Source organism: Myotis daubentonii, chromosome 3 (assembly GCF_963259705.1).
Source record: "Myotis daubentonii chromosome 3, mMyoDau2.1, whole genome shotgun sequence".
Classification (NCBI taxonomy): Eukaryota; Metazoa; Chordata; class Mammalia; order Chiroptera; family Vespertilionidae; genus Myotis; species Myotis daubentonii.
In genome coordinates this window covers 121,207,758-121,225,890 of record NC_081842.1, presented here as the reverse complement: position 1 = coordinate 121,225,890, position 18,133 = coordinate 121,207,758, and the positions used below count along the sequence as shown (strand labels likewise).

The following is an 18,133-nucleotide window of genomic DNA, read 5'->3' as shown; positions in this document are numbered from 1 at the left end:
TCATGAGTGAAGGACCCACCATTTGCCCAGGGGACCACAATTAGGGATGTATTTGATCTCACAGCCATCTGGGATGAGCCACTTTTCAGCCACCGTGTCTTCAAACTCATGCACATTAAACTTAGTACAGCCCCACTTCTTGGAGTTGTGGACCTTCTGGTGGCCAGGAAACTTGAATTTAGCTCTGTGTAGGGCCTCAATAACATGCTCCTTGTTTTGCAGCTTGTTGTGGATGGACATGATGACTTGGCCAATGTGGACCCTGGTCACTGTGCCCTGGGGCTTTGAGAGGCACCTGGCATACCTATCTTGAGCCTGTCAGCACCATCACAGGACAACAGCTTGTTGATGTGGCTGATGTGGAAGGGTGTAGCCTCACTCAGGTGTGAAAGCCATCTTTGCCACAGCTTTTCACCATGTAGTTAGTACAAATATGGGCAATTCCAGGACTTTGGATGAGAGCTGCTCATATTCATCTGACAACATATGGAAACTCATCCACTTTTGTCTTCTTCTGCCCCTGGTCAAAGATGAGAATTTTAGCATCAGGGACACCTCGGCAGAAGAGAGACTTTGGTACAGATGTTCTCACAATACCAGTCACGCCTGTGGGGCAGCACCTGGATCTTCAATGGCATGCAGAAGGGAAAGAGCTATATGCAGACTTTTAACTGGGGGGTTGGTACCCCTAACTTCTTTATTGCTCAAGGGTCAACTGTATTTATATATGCAACCACCTGTACTGTATCTTCTTAAGCTAAACATGTTTTCATACTGTTGCCTTCAATTCTAATTTACTACCACACGGTCCATTCTGACCCCATCTTTATCCATAAACTCCCAGTCCAAAAGTGCAAAACCTGTCTTCTAACACCTGATATCCATTTGCTTAACTGTCTAATTCTGGTATACACACAGAGCAGTGTCAGGATTGTTAACACATACCCAGAGGAAACAATTTTATCAACTGCAATCCAGTGCTTTGTGAAATTCCCTTTGCCTTTACTCTTATAGGCTTCACTTAGTTCCAAAGTTACTCAGGTCCATATCATTCCTCCCATCTCTTTCAGTGAGGGTATTTCACACATTTATAAATGCAGTTAGATTATTTTGTCACTGTCTCAATTCCTTCCTGGAAATGTGTTTTGCTTTTTACTCTGTAGGCATTAAACTTATCTTTGTTCTATAAGTATATTAGTTTAAAAACATGTATAATGTCATATACCCACCATTAAAGTATCATATAGAATAGTTCACTTCCCTAAAAATGCTCTATGGTTTATTTATTCAACCTTCAGTTGCTCCCCTCAAACCCTTGGCATCCACTGGTCTTTTCTTTATCTCTATAGTTTTGTTGATGTTATTGTTTTCAGAAAATCATATAGTTGGAATTCTACAGTATAGGATGTTTTCAGACTGGCTTCTTTTACTAATATGCATTTAATATTCACTCATATCTTTATTAAAATATATGTATTTATTGATTTCAGAGAGGAAGGGAGAGGGAGAGAGAAATAGAAACATCAATGATGAAAGAGAATCATTGACCGGCTGCCTCCTGCATGCCCCCTACTGGAGATTGAGCCTGCAACCCAGGCATGTACCATTGACTGGAATCAAACCCGGGACCCTTCAGTCTGCAGGCCGACGCTAAATCCACTGAGCAAAACCAGCCAGGGCTTCACTCATATCTTCTTGTGGCTTGATAGCTTATTTCTTTTTATTGTTGAATAATATCCTGTTATGGAATAACCACAAAGGTTATCTATTGAATGATATCATGGTTGTATTCATCTCTAGTGGTTTTGAATAAAACTTCTACAAATATTTTTTTGCAGGTTTTTGTTTGACCATAAAATTTCAACTGAATTTGGTAAATCCTGGGTGCACCATTGCTGGCTTCTGTGGCTAACTCTGCTTAGCTTTGTGAGAAGCTGACAATCTGTCTTCCAAAATGGATGTCCACACAGATCCTTTTTTGCATCTGTACTTTGAGAGGTTTCTTAACACTGTTCACCATATTAGTGATTAAATTTTCCATGGCATCATTTGTGCTGATTGCTGTAACCAATGTAAAATAATTTATTGTACTTTTCAGTTACACTCAATTATTCAAAAGACTCTTCTTTATATATATTTTCCTAGTTTATATAATCTCTCAATAACATTTTGTTCTTATTTTAGTAAGGACATTTCTCCTTTTTTCCCTTTATATTGAAGGTACTAAATTGCTAAATAACTTTCCAAAGTTGTCTTCTATTTGCCATAATATGTCATTTTCAGATGCCTGATCTTCATTTGAGTGTTCAAGATAATAATTTTTCTATTTTTTTTCTGGTGAATGAGAAATTTGTGCTACTAATTTGCACTGCCAAGAATGCTTTGATTATTCTTAGCCTCACTCTTTAGATCTTTAGCTGGATAACAAGGATATATATCTAATGTCCAAACTCTAATGTTAGGCCTGCAATTTTTAACCATGCATTAGTTGGGATTAAAGTATCTCCCTGAAGCCCTCTACTGGTTCTGTCACATCTTGTGCAGTAAGTTCTTCAAAATACAGATTACTACCAGGGTTCTTTTCTTTGTCTCCACTTCTCCATATTATGTTTCTCATATTGAAATTATACCTCTCCAAAATCAGAATCCTACCACAGCTCTAACCCAGTTGTTTTCCTGGATTGTGTCCTCTGAATACAGAAAGTATTTAGCATGGGGAGCAGCAAAGGTGGGGGCCATGAAGGTTAGTTTTCTGCAAGGAGAACAAGAAAAACATTTTGACACCAACATACACTCATAAAGAAGTGACTGACTTCAGTTTGTATAGAAGCTATGATTTCTTAACTGGAAGGCAGAAAAGACTTAAAAGACTTGCCATAAACTGTGTACTTAGGAAATATAGCGTATATTCTATACTTTATTTAATATGTGAAGTAAGATTTTGGTTTTTCTTATTTATGCTCAAGTATTTTCATGGGATTTGGGAAAGACTGCATCCAGGCTTCTGCTCAGATGCCATTTGAAAGTAGATGTCTATAAAATTAATTTTTGTCTTCCTTTTGTTTAAAAAAATTACAATATCCAACTTAGAAAAGAAATTAAAAAAAAATTCTCTAAATAGTTACCTGAGTTAATGTTACACAATATACATTTTTATTTTTTTTATTTTTTTTAAATATATTTTATTGATTTTTTACAGAGAGGAAGGGAGAGAGATAGAGAGTTAGAAACATCGATGAGAGAGAAACATTGATCAGCTGCCTCCTGCACATCTCCTACTGGGGATGTGCCCGCAACCCAGGTACATGCCCTTGACCGGAATTGAACCCGGGACCCTTCAGTCCGCAGGCCAACGCTCTATCCACTGAGCCAAACCGGTTTCGGCACATTTTTAAATATGTTAAAAAGTTTCCTCTTAACTATGTGCTTGCCTAAATATTTTTCACAGCCTCTGAAAGTGTGTGTTTTGATATTACTAAGTGGAGATGCATGTGTTTATCATCTCTTTCCTTCCAGTTTGCTTCCCTGTCACTTTGGAGAGACCAGTCCCATTTTCAAACTAGAAGAGGCATGTAATAATGAGAAACTATATATATATATATACCAAACTGCAGAAAGGATTCAAAATCTAAGTTGAAAGTAAGAAATATTTGTGTGTCAGTGGTCAGCATGAACAGCAGTGAGATTTTTAGGTTGAAGTTTAAGGGAAAGTAACTGACTCACAGTGGGTTAGGAATTGAAAATAATTAGCAGATGATTAATAACAAAGGGACACAAGTCATCCCATAAGTGAAAGGTGACTCTGGCCCTAGCCAGGTTGGCTCAGTGGATAGAGCATCAGCCTGCAGACCAAAGGGTTCCGGGTTCAATTCCAGTCAAGGGCACATGCCTGGGTTGAGAGCTTGAACAATGTTCAGGAGGCAGCCAATCAATGATTCCCTTTCATCATTGATGTTTCTATCTTTCTCTTCCTCTCTGAAATCAATAAAAATATTTTTTTTAAAAAGGGAAAGGTGAATCTGCTGTAAGGCAGGGTTTTCTCCAGCCAGAGCTCACCTGAGTCCTTGCTTCTCTAAGTACTAACTTGGGAGGGCAGAACCTTAACCAATACAGGCCAAATAGTACAGCAGGTCAAGGAAGAAGAAGCAAGGAAACCATGGCTATATAACTTTATTTCAATTCATATATTTTCTGTGTGACTAATGAGTTTATACCAGACCCCATGGTAGCACAGGACGGAATATAAATAGTAAACCCAGAGCCTACCTTGAAAAACAAACATTTAAAGAACTACCCACAATACAAACATTTGAAGAATTATCCACAATACACAAGGAAAATTACATTCATGTAAGCAGAGGTACAAAGCAGAGAAAAAGGCATTGGATTCTGCTTGAAGTGTTCAGAAAAATCTCCACAGCTAAGGTGGCATTTCAATGATATTTTAAAGGTCCCTTTTGGGGCTGTAGAAAAGTGGGTTGTTGGCAGAAGGCATTTCAGATGGCTAAGTGATGGACCTTGCAAAGGATCGGTGTAATCAAAATCGGTGAAAGAGAGATGATTAAAAGCCAGACCCTGCAGTTGGGAGACACTTCAGAAAGGAGGCAGGAAAGGGAGTGAGCATCAGATCCTACATAGGAGTTTAGATTTATTTTTAAAGTAGACAATTGTGAGTTTCCTGAAGGTAGTAACACCATCTGATCCATTTAGAAAAAAACAACTGCAAAAACAACAAAATAGTCTTTCTTGACATAGTTGCACATAATTCAAATAAGAATAGTTTTTGGCCCGCCATTTAGGTTCAGCGGTTGAGAAACAACCCATGAACCAGGAGGTGGAAGCTTGATTCCCTGTCGGGGCACATGCTAGGATTGTGGGCTAGATCCCCAATGGGGGTGGTGCGGGGGAGGCCAATCAATGATTCTCTCCCATCACTAATGTTTCTATCTCTCTCCCTCTTCCTTCTTCTCTGAAATCAATAAAAAATATATTTAAAAAAAAGAATAGTCTTTGTAGAGTTCCAGTTCAGGATGGTGCCACAGGAAGATCCTGTACTCACTCAACACTCAGTTCCTCCCAGGATACACTTAGTCCACAGGTATAGGAACATTTGCGCTGAAAAAATAAAAAACACACACAAAAAAAACTCAAGATGGCAGAGTGACAACTACACATTGGACAAACAAGAAGGAAACAACATCAAAGGTGGTAGAAAAGACTGGGCCACAATCTTGCCATAAACACTACCCCTGGTGTAGTGCCCCCAAATCGAGAAGGAACTCAAAACCTGACCTGACCCTGAGGAGCAGGGGGTTGGAACCCCCACATTGGGCATCCCAACTTAAAAGACACACACTTGAGAGAAGAGCCCTGAGAAGCCTCTCCTGACCTGAGAAACTGCCTTTAAAGTGCCTGCAGCTCAGGCTCACCTGGCCCAGAATGCTTCTCAGAGACAGCCATAGGCACAGACTTAAAGCAAAGGAGGCTCACCTGCTCCTTAGGAAGGCAGAGCCTCCAGGATGGGCACCTAGTTTAGCATCCGCATCTGGGAGCCTGCTGGAACCACTCTGGAGATGGAGGCTTATGGGCACTGTCTCTGCTGCTCCCCTTGCCACGCCCAAGAGCACTGGAATCTCTGGAAGAGAGCTTTGCACCAGCTGGTGCCCTGATCTTTGCGACTGCACCTGGCAGTGGTAGGAGGGGAGGCTCTTGATCCTGCTCCTGGCTCTGGAGGTCAGGGAGGCTTGAGTTCCTGGTCCCAGAAAGGAGCCCTTACCCATCTGGCACCCTAATTTTTGCAGCTGCTGCCAGGGGACACTACATGGCCTGGCTATGCAGCCAGTGGGGTTTGGGCTCAAGGGTCTCACAGGACTGTAAATAATGGAGAGAGTTCTTAAAGGGCTGCTACTCCCAGGGCACAGCCAGAGGCAACAGACCCAAGAGCCCTGTGTTTCTGTGAAGGAAGCCTTTTAATTAATCACCAGGGCATGGCCTGAGGGTTGCCATTCTAATTCAACAGCCATGTAGGGGCTGACTCACCCAGACCTGAGACCTCAGGGGGCAGGCACTGCCTTCCCACTCTCTCTGGTTCTTTGAAAAGATTAAAAATAACCAATCTTTACCTAGGCCAAGGGTGGACAACCCCTGGCACGCATGCCAAATGTGGCACACCAGTAACTTTTTCTGGCACTCAAAATCTTCTCATAATCTTCCATTTACAATTGTGAATCTCTGTTCTCAGTGATGAATTTTGTTAAGTCTCATAATAGGAGTAGCCTGATGGATGAAAGTAGTAGCTCGTGCATATCTCTGAAGGTTGCAAAATATAAACCTGATGTAAAATCTCTGTCATCAGTGATGCAGTAGCAAAAGTCCCACTGATAATATCAAGCGGAGTCATAAAGTTTTCTGTTGGACTATCAGTGTACATGTATACATTAAAAAAATTTTATTTTTCATCATCATACACTGTGTTTTTGTCGCTCAAATGAATTTTATTATTTCTTCAAGGTTCTTTGCATATGTACACCTTAAGAGATATCAAGTAGGCGTAACATGTTCTCAAAAAATTAGGGTTGACACGCAGAAGAATTCTGAGTCAGAGATTTTGCTGGTTTTGGCACGCACTCACAAAAAGGTTGCCCACCCCTGACCTAGGCTCACCAAGAGGAAAAAGAGAGGACTCAAATAAAATTACAAATGAAAGGGGAGATGTTACAACTATACCACAGAAATACAAAGACTACTATAAATAATTTTACACTAACAAATTGGACAACCTGGAGGAAATGGATAAATTCCTGGAAGCATACAATCTTCCAAGACGGGATCATGTTTAATAGATAAATTGAACAGACTGAAAACTTGTTAGGAGATTAAAAATGTAATCAAAACCTCCCACAAACAAAAGTCCAGGGCTAGACTGCTTCCCTGGTCTACCAAATACTAAAAGAGAAATTAACACCAATCTTTTTCATATCTTCCAGCAAGAAAGAAGAGGTTGGAACTCTTACAAGCTCATTTTACCAGGCCAGCGTTACCTCATTCCCAAAACTAGACAAAGATGCCAAAGAAAAGGAAAATATAGGCCAATATCTCTGATGAACAGAGATGCAAACATTCTAGATTTTCTCCTATGCTATATTCTAGGAGTTTTATAGTTGTCCATTTTCCATTTAGGTCTGTGGTCTCTATTGAGTTGATTTTTCTGAAGTATGTAATCTCTGTGTCTGGACTAATTTTTTTTTGCAGGTGGATGTCCAGTTGTTCCAGGACCATTTGTTGAAAAGACTTTCTTTGCTCCATTGTATTTCCTTTGTTCCCTTGTTAAAGATCAGTTGACAATATTTATGGGTGTCTATATCTGAGCTCTCCATTCTGTTCCATAGATCTTAGGGTTAGGGTTATGGTTTGGGTTTGTATATTCTCTCACCAATACAGTTTCAATTGCTGTAGCTTTATGGTAACTCTAGGAGTTGGATAGTGTCAGTCCTTCCAACTTTGTTCTCCTTCTCTTTCTCCTTCAATATTATATTGGCTCTTCTGGGTCTTTGCCTCTTCATATAAACTTTAAAATCAGTTTTTTGAGCCCTAACTGGTTTGGCTCAGTGGATAGAGCATCGGCCTGCGGACTCAAGGGTCCCGGGTTCAATTCCGGTCATGTACCTTGGTTGCGGGCACAACCCCAGTAGGGGGTGTGCAGGAGGCAGCTGCTCAATGTTACTCTCTCATCGGTATTTCTAACTCTCTATTTCTCTCCCTTCCTATCTGTAAAAAATCAATAAAATATATTTTATAAAAATAAAATCAGGTTTTTGATATCCATAAAATAATTTGCTGCTATTTTGATGGAGATCTCATTGAATCTATAGATGATTAGAGACATCTTAACAATATTGAGTTTTCCTAATCATAAACATCAAATATCCATTTACTTAGCTCTTCTTTGATTTTCATCCATCATCGTGTTGTAGTCCTCCTCATATACACTGAGTGTCCAGATTATTAAGACCACCTGACGTTTGTAAGCAAATTAGCTATAATTTTGAGCTGAAATTGCTAGAGGGCCAGACCATTATAAATAGGGAAGCAGGTTGTTTACCACGACAGTAGAAGTGATTTTTTTCTAAAGATATGGGTAAACAACTCGATTTAACAGCCTTTCAACGTGGGATATATTTGAATGTGAGTGGCCAGATTGTTATGACCATCCCATCAGTACTTCGTTGGACCACCTTTTGCCTTCGATAGTGCGGCAATTCTTCTTGACATTGACTCCACAAAACGTTGAAAGGTGATTTGAGGAATCTGACACCATGCCTGATGAATAGCACTGTCCAGTTCTGTGAGATTTGGTGGTTGTGAAACCAGCTGCCTGATGGCTCTTCTAACTTCATCCCACAAATGCTCAATTGGATTGAGGTCTGGTGATTGTGGGGGCCACCTAAGCAAGGTAAAGTCTCCCTCATGTTCTTGAAACCACTCCTGCACAATACGAGCACTGTGGCATGGCGCATTGTCTTGTTGGAAGAAGCCATGTCCATTGGGATACGCAATCAAAATGATAGGATGAACTTGATCAGCAAGGCTACTTAGGTACATTGTGTTATTCAGAAGTTGTTCCACACGAATTAAAGGGCCCAAATTATGCCAGGAAAACATGCCACAAACTATAACACTGCCCCCACCAGCTTGAAGGGTTGTACTCATGCATGTGGGGTGCATGCTTTCATGCTGTTTCCGCCAAATTCTCATTCTGCCATCTGTATGATGCAACCGAAAACGTGATTCATCAGACCACAATGCTCAACTGTCCAATTCTTGTGTTCCTGTGCAAATTGGAGACATTTTATCTTGGTAACTGCAGACAGCAAAGGTATTTGAACAGGCCTTCAGCTTCCATATCCCATACCATGCAGTGTACGGCTAATTTGCCTACAAACATCAGGTGGTCATAATAATCTAGCCACTCACGTTCAAATATATCCCATGTTCAAAAGCTGTTAAATGGTGTTTACCCATATCTTCAGAAAAAACAACAACACTTCTACTGTCGTGGTAAACAACCTGCTTCCCTATTTATAATGGTCTGGCCCTCTGGCAACTTCAGCGTGAAATTATAGCTGATTTGCCTACAAACGTCAGGTGGTCATAATAATCTGTCCACTCAGTGTAGATATTGCACATATTTTGTTAGATTTATACCTAAGTATTTTAATTTTTGAATGGTAATTATGTAAACATAATTTTGTATCTTTCAAATTTTGAAACATAAATGTATTCAATATTCTAAGTTTTAAATTAAAATAATAAAAGTGGAAGTAATGTGAGGAAAAGATGGCAGAAATGAATATTAAGGGGCAGACCCAGCTCCCAACCTGCCTTGCCCAGCACTGCCAGTGCCATCCTCCACGGGGCTTCTTGCAGTCCAGTCTCATCCCACCCCACCCTGCTCTTGTCACTGATATTATATTTGAGGGACATTTTATTTTCTTTCTTGTATCACCAAATAGAGTATAATATCCTTAAAGGCAGGCACTATTTCTTCAACTTCTGTTGATGACCAGCACTGAGGACAGGGACACATATATGGTAGGAGCTCTAAAAATATTTTTGATAGTTTAAATATAAACAATATCTATAATGATCCTAAACCACTCTAAGACATCAATATTAATATTGTATAGTCACCGAGAAGTGCCACAGAGTCTGTGGAAGTGCAGCTTCAGGCCCCTCACCATGTCCAGCTTTTATTTTCCAACATTGTCTCATACATTTTTTTCTCGTTTCTTTCATCCTTGTGGCCCCAGAGCTGCAGGAGGATGACTGACTGCTCAGGATTAGCATGAGGACCCTTTAAAGCTCCATAAAATCAAAACAAACCTTATAGCTTTAAAATATGGGTTAGAAACTTAATAAAAATGTAAATGGGCATGACTTTAAAAGAGCAAACATTGCAGCAGGGTACAGACCTGAGGAAACAGTGCATCCCAGCTATAAAAATGGTTTTATAGAGGGAAGGCAAATATCTGCCAACACAATTTAAAGTTTCTCACACGTAAAACAAACTTCAAACGTCAAAACCAAACTTTATCTGAAAGCTTATTGCTATACTTCAAGCCATCTTCTGTAATAACTTTCCATAAAATATATACAGCATTTCCACATTTCTCCTCTCTTTTTCAGTAGGACAAATTCTCAGTTGACATATTTTAGTTTTTCCAGAGTCATCTATCTGTATACTTTGCAAGAAATGGAAATAGGAATACACAGAAACAAAGGAAAATAAATTATTTTTATATACAAACATTAGGAAATTACATCTTTTCAACTTTCCAAGTTACTTTGAAATTGAGCAAATACCTCCATCCAAACTGAGGCCCCTTTCTCACATTTTGTTTAACGTGTAAATACATTGGCTCTGATAACAGATCTACAGATATTTACATTTTCAATTTGGAAATAGCAAGTTTTAAACACTTTCTGAGGCTACAGTGAATAAAGAATGTCTTTCCGGCAGCTCAAATTTCAGAAAAGAAGCCTAGTGACCAGGGGCAAAGTCAATGATTCCTCCCTGCTATTTCCTGAGGAAGCTTGGTGAAAGCAGATGCCCGGGCACCTCCTCCAGGAAGTCTCAGGACCTACTGAGAAACTGGTTTATGTTGAACTCCCACACCCTAGTGGAAATGGCAGGGTATCATCACTGGTAATGCAGTAAGATAATTGGTACTTCTTTGACATTAAAATAAAGATTTAGCCTCTTTAACTTTTTCAAGTGGAAGGCACATATTTCCCCAAGTCTCTCCTGGTAAGTGCTTCCAAAAGAGTTTGTACAAACAAGCTGGAAGCCAGGGGATCCCCTGCTGAGGTCCTCTTATCTTAAACGTGTAGGTCACTGGGCTGTGTGTGTGTAAGTCAGAGCCATAGGCATCAGCCTCACTGGGGAGGCTTCATTTAGGAAGCAGAATGTTTAGCTTTACCCACCTATTTAAGAGTCTCCGGAATATGCATTTTCAACTAATCACCCTCAGTTATCTTCATGCTGGTTAAATGATGGAGACACCAACCTGTGCAAGTAGGAGAAGCCTGGGGAAGCTGGCAGCAGCCAGGGAGGGGGCTAGACATCCTCATGCTAATCCTGAGCAGTGTCAGTCATCCTCCAGCTGCTCCTGAGCCCACAAGCATAAAATAAATGATAAATAAAATGTATGAGATGATGTTAGAAAACAAAAACAGGACATGGTGAGGGGCCTGAAGCTGCACTGCAGCACCAAACCCAGAGTCTGTGGCACTTTCCCAGATGAAGAATGTTTAATGGGGTTTCACTGTCTGGAATTCATCACACACTTCTCAGCACAGCGCTTTCCATCACATCCCCCACCCCACTCATACTTTCTCATGCTGTCTCCCACCCATTTCTTTATATACCCACAAACAAACCCCACCTGGCACCCCTGTTCCTTTGCCTATGCTGTTCTCAGAAGCACCTGCTTGGTCCTGTCTGAAATGCCAGATTCTTCATTAAGGCTTTCTGATGCCCTGATGTCACTTCTTTCCAAATCCTCATTCCCTCTTATGAGGACTGTCACCGTCAGCCTCAGGTTCTGGTTATTTGTGTGCACACTAACCTATCCCTCTGCCTGGGCTGAGGTCAACCTGAGAAGGTGTTCTGCGTTCTCATCATCATTGAATTCCTGTCTGGAAGTTTAAAGATCAGTGCACATATTGAAGATACTCAATAAATATTCATTGAACTACACTGGACTCGGTAAATCTTAAAGTCAAATATGCTATGCATAATGAAAAATAGTGTATTAAGTTCAAAACTGTCCAGCTTAATGAAAGCATGAATAAGACACCAAAAATCTTATTGAAATATGAGGAACTTGTACTGCTCACTCACCTCCACCAGTAGATTGATCCCACAGTATGTCCCTTCTCCAGGATCCCGCGTGATTTGCAAAGCAGACTCAGTCCTTTCCCATCCACCCCATTCTGCCCTTCATCCATCAGGCACTGACAGCACAATCTAGGACTTCTCAGGGAGGCAGAAACCCCAGGCAACTTGTCTCCTTGTCCAACAAAGGGCTTTTCATGGCAACTGCATATTCAAGGAACCATTAAGTGTCAGATGAGAGAGTGAACAAAATGATTGATGGCCTATTTCTTCATGAGAGCACTATTTGGAACAAAAAGCCTGATTATCAAACCATTGATACAAAAAAAGAAGGAGCTGATGGCATCTTCTGATTATGAAAGAAGGCTTTCTGCCGATTTCATCCTGAAGACTATGTTCTGAGGCCTCCAAGTCACGTATAATTACACTTGGCTAACAGGGCTTCAGATCAGGGGTTGCTGATTTATAAATTAGCCACATGGTGCCTTATGAAGGGTTTGTTGGGTTCCCCTAGGCATTTGCCTTGGGAGCTAAAGGACTCTGGCCTATTGGGTTTGGAAGGACATGATTCTATCAATTCAGCTCAGTCTGAGGAAGCTTGGAAAACACCAAACTCCTCTGATTGGCTTGCCCTTTGATTGGATTCAGAGAACATCTGTTGCCTGCAGCTAGCCATTTCTAAAGTGTCTAACCACTGGAGCTCATTGCAGACATGAGCTGTGATTGGTGTGCATGGAACAAAGACAAGACATACATCTTCATTCCTCTCATGAGGAACTAGTGCATTTTCTCGACAGGCAAATATATATTTCATATACGAAATATTGCAACAGGGAGACTCCAGTGAGATTAAAAATATAGTTTTTACCTTTCCCTTTTTATTTTCCATACTCCTATGGTTGCAAACATACAGAAAGATGAAAATAATATCTGCCAACAACAACAGAGGTCAATAGTTCTTAAATCATTTTTTCCTATTTTATTGATCTAAACATAGGAAACAAGGAGTTTTGTCTGACTCCAGGGCAGAAACACTCAGCTCTCTTTGAAAGAATTGCTCCAACAATAAAGTTAAGAGAGAAAGTAAAGAAAACTCCTAGAGTCAGAAAGTGGTTTGGATCAGAGAAGATTCCTGTTCTGGGTGAGGAAGGGGAGGGCCATCAGTCAGGTCCTCCCAGTGCAGCCTACAGCTGCTCACTCACCTTCACCTGTGTCCCTTGCTCAGTCTCAAGTCTGCGGTGCTCACTCTGTATAGTCCCCAAGAGTTTGTAATGGACTCTGTGTCTAGATTTGACATTATTTTTACACATTTTCACATAGAATACTCTCAACTTCAGAGAAAGGGAAAGTATACGGACAGTAAGGATGTAGAAATACAAGGGTTTCTGGTCAAAGGATTAATCAGAGTAAAGTTTTTAAAAATCAGTTTTTTAACTGATACTGACTTTCAAATCAGTAAGTCTACTTTTGAGGATCCAGTCTAAGGAACCAGCCAAAATGTGGACAGATGTTCAGTAACAATGTACTCATGGAAGCACCTGAGACCCCGTTGCCCCCAAAACTTATAGCTGCACAGTGGTGGTGGCCCAATCAGTAAGGGGCGGTGAAGGAGGAAATAGGTAATGCCCCATGCCAATAGACATGGGAATCCGTGGCAGTGTGCTCAGGCTCTTTGGAAGGTTTTATCTCTTTTAATCTGTACACCAACCCTCCGGAGTACTTACAATTGCTACTGTGACTGGCACCTCTCACCGACACCAGAGAGGTGTCATCAGACAGCCCCCTGAGTCAGAGGAACAGGGCTGTCCCCAAGCTTGACCCTTGACTTATCGTATAAATGAGTTTATATGAGAGACCTTGACTGGGTTGTGAAAAGCCAATTGATTAAAGCAATTAAAGCATGCACCTTTATTGAAGAAGCAAGGCAAGCAAACCTATACACCTGGCTTATGAAGCGCAGAGGGGCTCTCAGCTAATCTGAAGAGCAAGTTGGGTGGGGGTCAGAGGCATTATATACCCTCCTGTCTACAGGCTTCAAAATCCCTCTTCTGAATATCTTGGTAAAGATTAGTTCTCAAGGTCCCTTTCTTTACTTTGTTGTCGCCTTCCCAGAATTCATGAGAAGTGCCTGGCAACTTTATCTTGCCAAGCCTTGAGACTGCTGGCTTCTCTGCTTAGGGAGTAAAACTGCCCTTTCTCTCCCTCTTTTCCTACATTCTCTCCTTAGGGAGGTTTTTAACCATTTGCTCTCAGGTGTTCTTGTCTGGGGAAGATAAGAGCTTGTTAGTTACAAGCTGGCTGCAGATTGCCCACACTGTTTGGCCTTGTTTTAACTTTCTTGTCTCAGTTTTCTGCCCTGGAATTGTCCTAGCTTTTCACTGCCCTGTAACATATCTGCCATTGTCCAATGGACAAACAGGCAGAGAAAGGTTAACTGAAACTATAGAAGGAGTTAGTAGAGCAGAAGTTTACTCTCAGGCATTTCAAATCAAGAAGTTGGGCATTTAACCGTTTTCTTTTACTGAAAGAGACCCCCCTGCACACATGCAAACACACCTCATTGTTCATTGAGACCCATTACCACAATGAGCCATGAGTTTTCCCCAGAGGGAGATATCATCCTTGGTGCTGAGTGTAGAAAATGCCTGAGAGCTGTTGATCTAAAGAGGGAAGATCCCAGAGAAGTCAGGCCCCTTGACCCCTGGAAATCCCCCCTCAATATAGTTATGTTCCTTACAATTTCCCCGATAATGATGTTTCTACCTACCTTAATTAACATGGTACTACCAGAATTGACTTTTTTTTAATGAATGAGAATCAGATGTGACTTCTAGGTCATCATTTTACCATCAATTCTTCCTAAAACCTACTTGGAGCCAGGTACTGTGCTGCTGGCTGACTCAGTGTGGACTTGACACATGCCCCAATCTGTAAGGAACTCAGCTCCAGTCAAGAAATCAATAAAAATATAAATAAATAAATAAAAAGAAAACAGACAAGAAGTAAGTGACTCTATCCATCATCGGTGATCTTGGAATGGGCAGGAGGATGCAAATATCCAGGGGCTTCGAGTATTAGTTCATATCACATCCTGAATTCCCTTTTCTTAATGCCACCTCTCAGTGAAGCGGGGGAGGGGAACCTAATAGAAATAGAACCATAGATGTTTAATGATTATTCACCTTATTAACTATAGATAAGAAATTTTCTTATAGACTCTGGGAAATGAGGATGTGCTGCAAGAAGAAAAACAGAGCTATAAAAAGATAAGAGATACCTTCGGGCTCTGATGGGTCCATTGCTAATAAAAGAAAAAGAATTTTGAGAACAAAGGACAGGGCTCGCTTTGATTTGGTTGCTGTGCCTGGACCCTGACCTCCTCCAGGAGTATGCCTCAGGAATGTTGACCATTCTCTGGTCCTAGGAGAGGGCTGATCAGTTTGTAACATCATAGAAAATTAACTACCTTGTTATCAGACTTCAAGATCCTGGAAGGAGGCACACAGACCATGGACTCTGCAGCCTTTATCCTGCCCCGCCCCCCTCTTTCCACCTAGCCTTTCTTCCCTATCCCTATATATTCAGTTGGCTCATAGGAGGTGGCCGAGCAGAATTTTCAGGATGACGGCTGCTCTCCCATACTGCCAGCATTAGTGGAATATGCGCATACATGATTCAACCCTGTCTCTGATTAATTTGACTCAACTAATGACATGCATCCTTGGACCCACTGTGTCCAGTTTCATCTGCATTTCTTACAAAATATCATTTTATTCAAAGAAGCAGAATGCCGTATATGTTAAAGTCTCATTAATGGAAGATTCTGGTTAATTGATCTTGATATAACTGACTTTTTCAGTACATGTTCATTGTATGTGAGTATTCAAATCAATTTCTTCTACACTGTCCTAACTGGTTTGGCTCAGTGGATAGATCATCGGCCTGCAGACTGAAGGGTCCCAGATTCGATTCCGGTCAAGGGCATGTGCTTTGGTTGCGGGCACATCCCCAGTGGGGGGCGTGCAGGAGGCAGCTGATGGATGTTTCTCTCTCATCAATGTTTCTAACTCTCTATTCCTCTCCCTTCGTCTCTGCAAAAAATCAATAATATATATATATATATATATATATATATATATATATATATATATATATATATTTAAAAAAAAATTTCTTCTACACTAAGCATTCCTCAATGAAGCCTTAGAGAAAAAGAAAAAAAACAAAAACAAAACTGGATTTATTTATTTTTTGTGGGGGTGAGGGTCACAGGTAAAGTACAAGATGAAATTCCAGACAGATGGAATACATTTGTAGAAGTCACACTAACTAGATGAAGGTATCTGAAAAGTTATTTTACCACAGAAAAATATTGCATGTGATATACTTCAGAATTTCAGGTCTGCCGGAGACCAATTCCAGCATGACAGCAGGGCTGCATCTGGGAATGGCTGAATGGCACTTCCCCAAACCTGAATAGGATACATTAAATTGATTTCTTGGCTGCCAGACAGCTAAAGGCATCTTAATCTACATGTTATTGTCTCCTACTGGCCAAACACCTGAACAGCCATAGGCTAATTTCCCCATTCTGACAATGGACTCTGTAGAAACCCTGACCTTTAGAAGTGTATATCTCTGCCTTGCCTCAGGACAAATTGTGTTAGTAAAAAGCATGGGGTCCTGGGACGAGGAGACCTGAGAACTTAAATCTTGGATCTTAGCTCCTTTAGCTAAGCTCCTCTGACCCCAAAATACCTTTCAAAATTAGGCTTTATCTCTGGACTCCTATTTAATCTATGCATAGCCTTCTCCAGATTCCTGAACCCTTCTTGATGCTGGGACAAGAACCCTGGCACAGGTCCCTTGTGGGGGCATACAATGTCAAAATATTTACTTTGTTACATCTGAATGCATTATTCATAAAACATCATTTTGGTCAATTTCCAAGAGTAGTCTCATAATAACAATTTTTAAAGTAAGTCTCCACTGAAACAAAGATGATCACATCAGCCTGTTGCCCTCTTGGAGATGAGGTAGTTTCTTATATGGGTAGTTTCCCCATATACCTACCTTCCCACAACCTTCCACCTTTAGAAGCACAAATACCTAAAGTAAATACTGGTTACCTTTGCCTTGTCACTTCACACGTATTACCCATTGTTAGAATGTAAATAAGCTCCAAATTCTAACCCTTCCTGCGAGCCACACATCACTGAGCTCCTTCGGGTGTCTGTGAGTTGTATGTATAAATAAGCATGTTTTTTTCTTGTATTTTCTCAGTTTGATTCACTGGGCTCAGGCACTAGCCCTAAGAGGGTAGAGGAAGAGTTTTTTCCTTCCCCTACATTAGCAATAATTTTTTTTTTCCAGTCAGCCCAAGTACAAAAACACTTGGCTAAGGGCATTGGCGAGAGAATAGGGAAAGGGAAGTTGTCAATTAGCACTCCAGAGAAACATCTGTATACATATGTGCACACACCTCTGAGGAATCATAGAAGCAGCACTATCAGGATCTTAGGAAAACACTGCCCCAAATTTGTGGGAGCTGCGAGGAATTACACTCTTGCACATTCTGCCACTTCCTGGCTCTCCAACTTTGGCCTCCCCATCCTGAATGCTAGTATCCTCATCAGAAAAGGTAATCATATTCACATTATAAGATTGTGAGGAGGACTGGACAGCACCTGGCTTAACATGAGGTAGCTGCTCCTACCTTCTCCTTCTCTTTCCAACATTCTTGATGAGGTCAATTTCCAAAGGCATTGGATGAGAGTGAGCTGAGAATTCCTCATTGTGTTTGAAGTTATAAAGTAACAATACAAATGCAACCTTCCCATATGGGTTGTTTGTCACTTTCAAAGCAGTGTCATGTCTATCCCAACATCTGATCTTCAAAGCCATCCTACTACATGATCCTAAAAGATGAATGATTCATAGATGGAGTGCATTTAAAGATAAAGTATAAAAAGACGTGGGCATGGTAAGGCAGGAAGAAGATCATTGTTATGCCCAGATTTCAAGATCCCCAAGGAAACCACACCAGGGAACTAGCCAGTTCGATGCAAAAGCAGAGGGTCTCTTATACAAGCTCGCTTGGTCCTCCCCTTGCCTCCATTACTGGGTGCAAGAGAGAGCCCCAAATCCCAAGAGAACAAAGAATTTATAGGGCTTGGGGTCGGGGGTTGGGGCAGGGTGCAGCTAGGGTCTGGTTACACAAAGACGGGGGGGGGGGGG

At 41.0% G+C, this 18,133-nt stretch overlaps 1 pseudogene; it reads right to left on the bottom strand.

Annotated features, from left to right (window-relative positions):
• LOC132231890 (large ribosomal subunit protein uL16-like) lies at positions 1 to 17,800 on the bottom strand (annotated as a pseudogene).
• Positions 17,801 to 18,133: the final 333 nt, after the last annotated feature.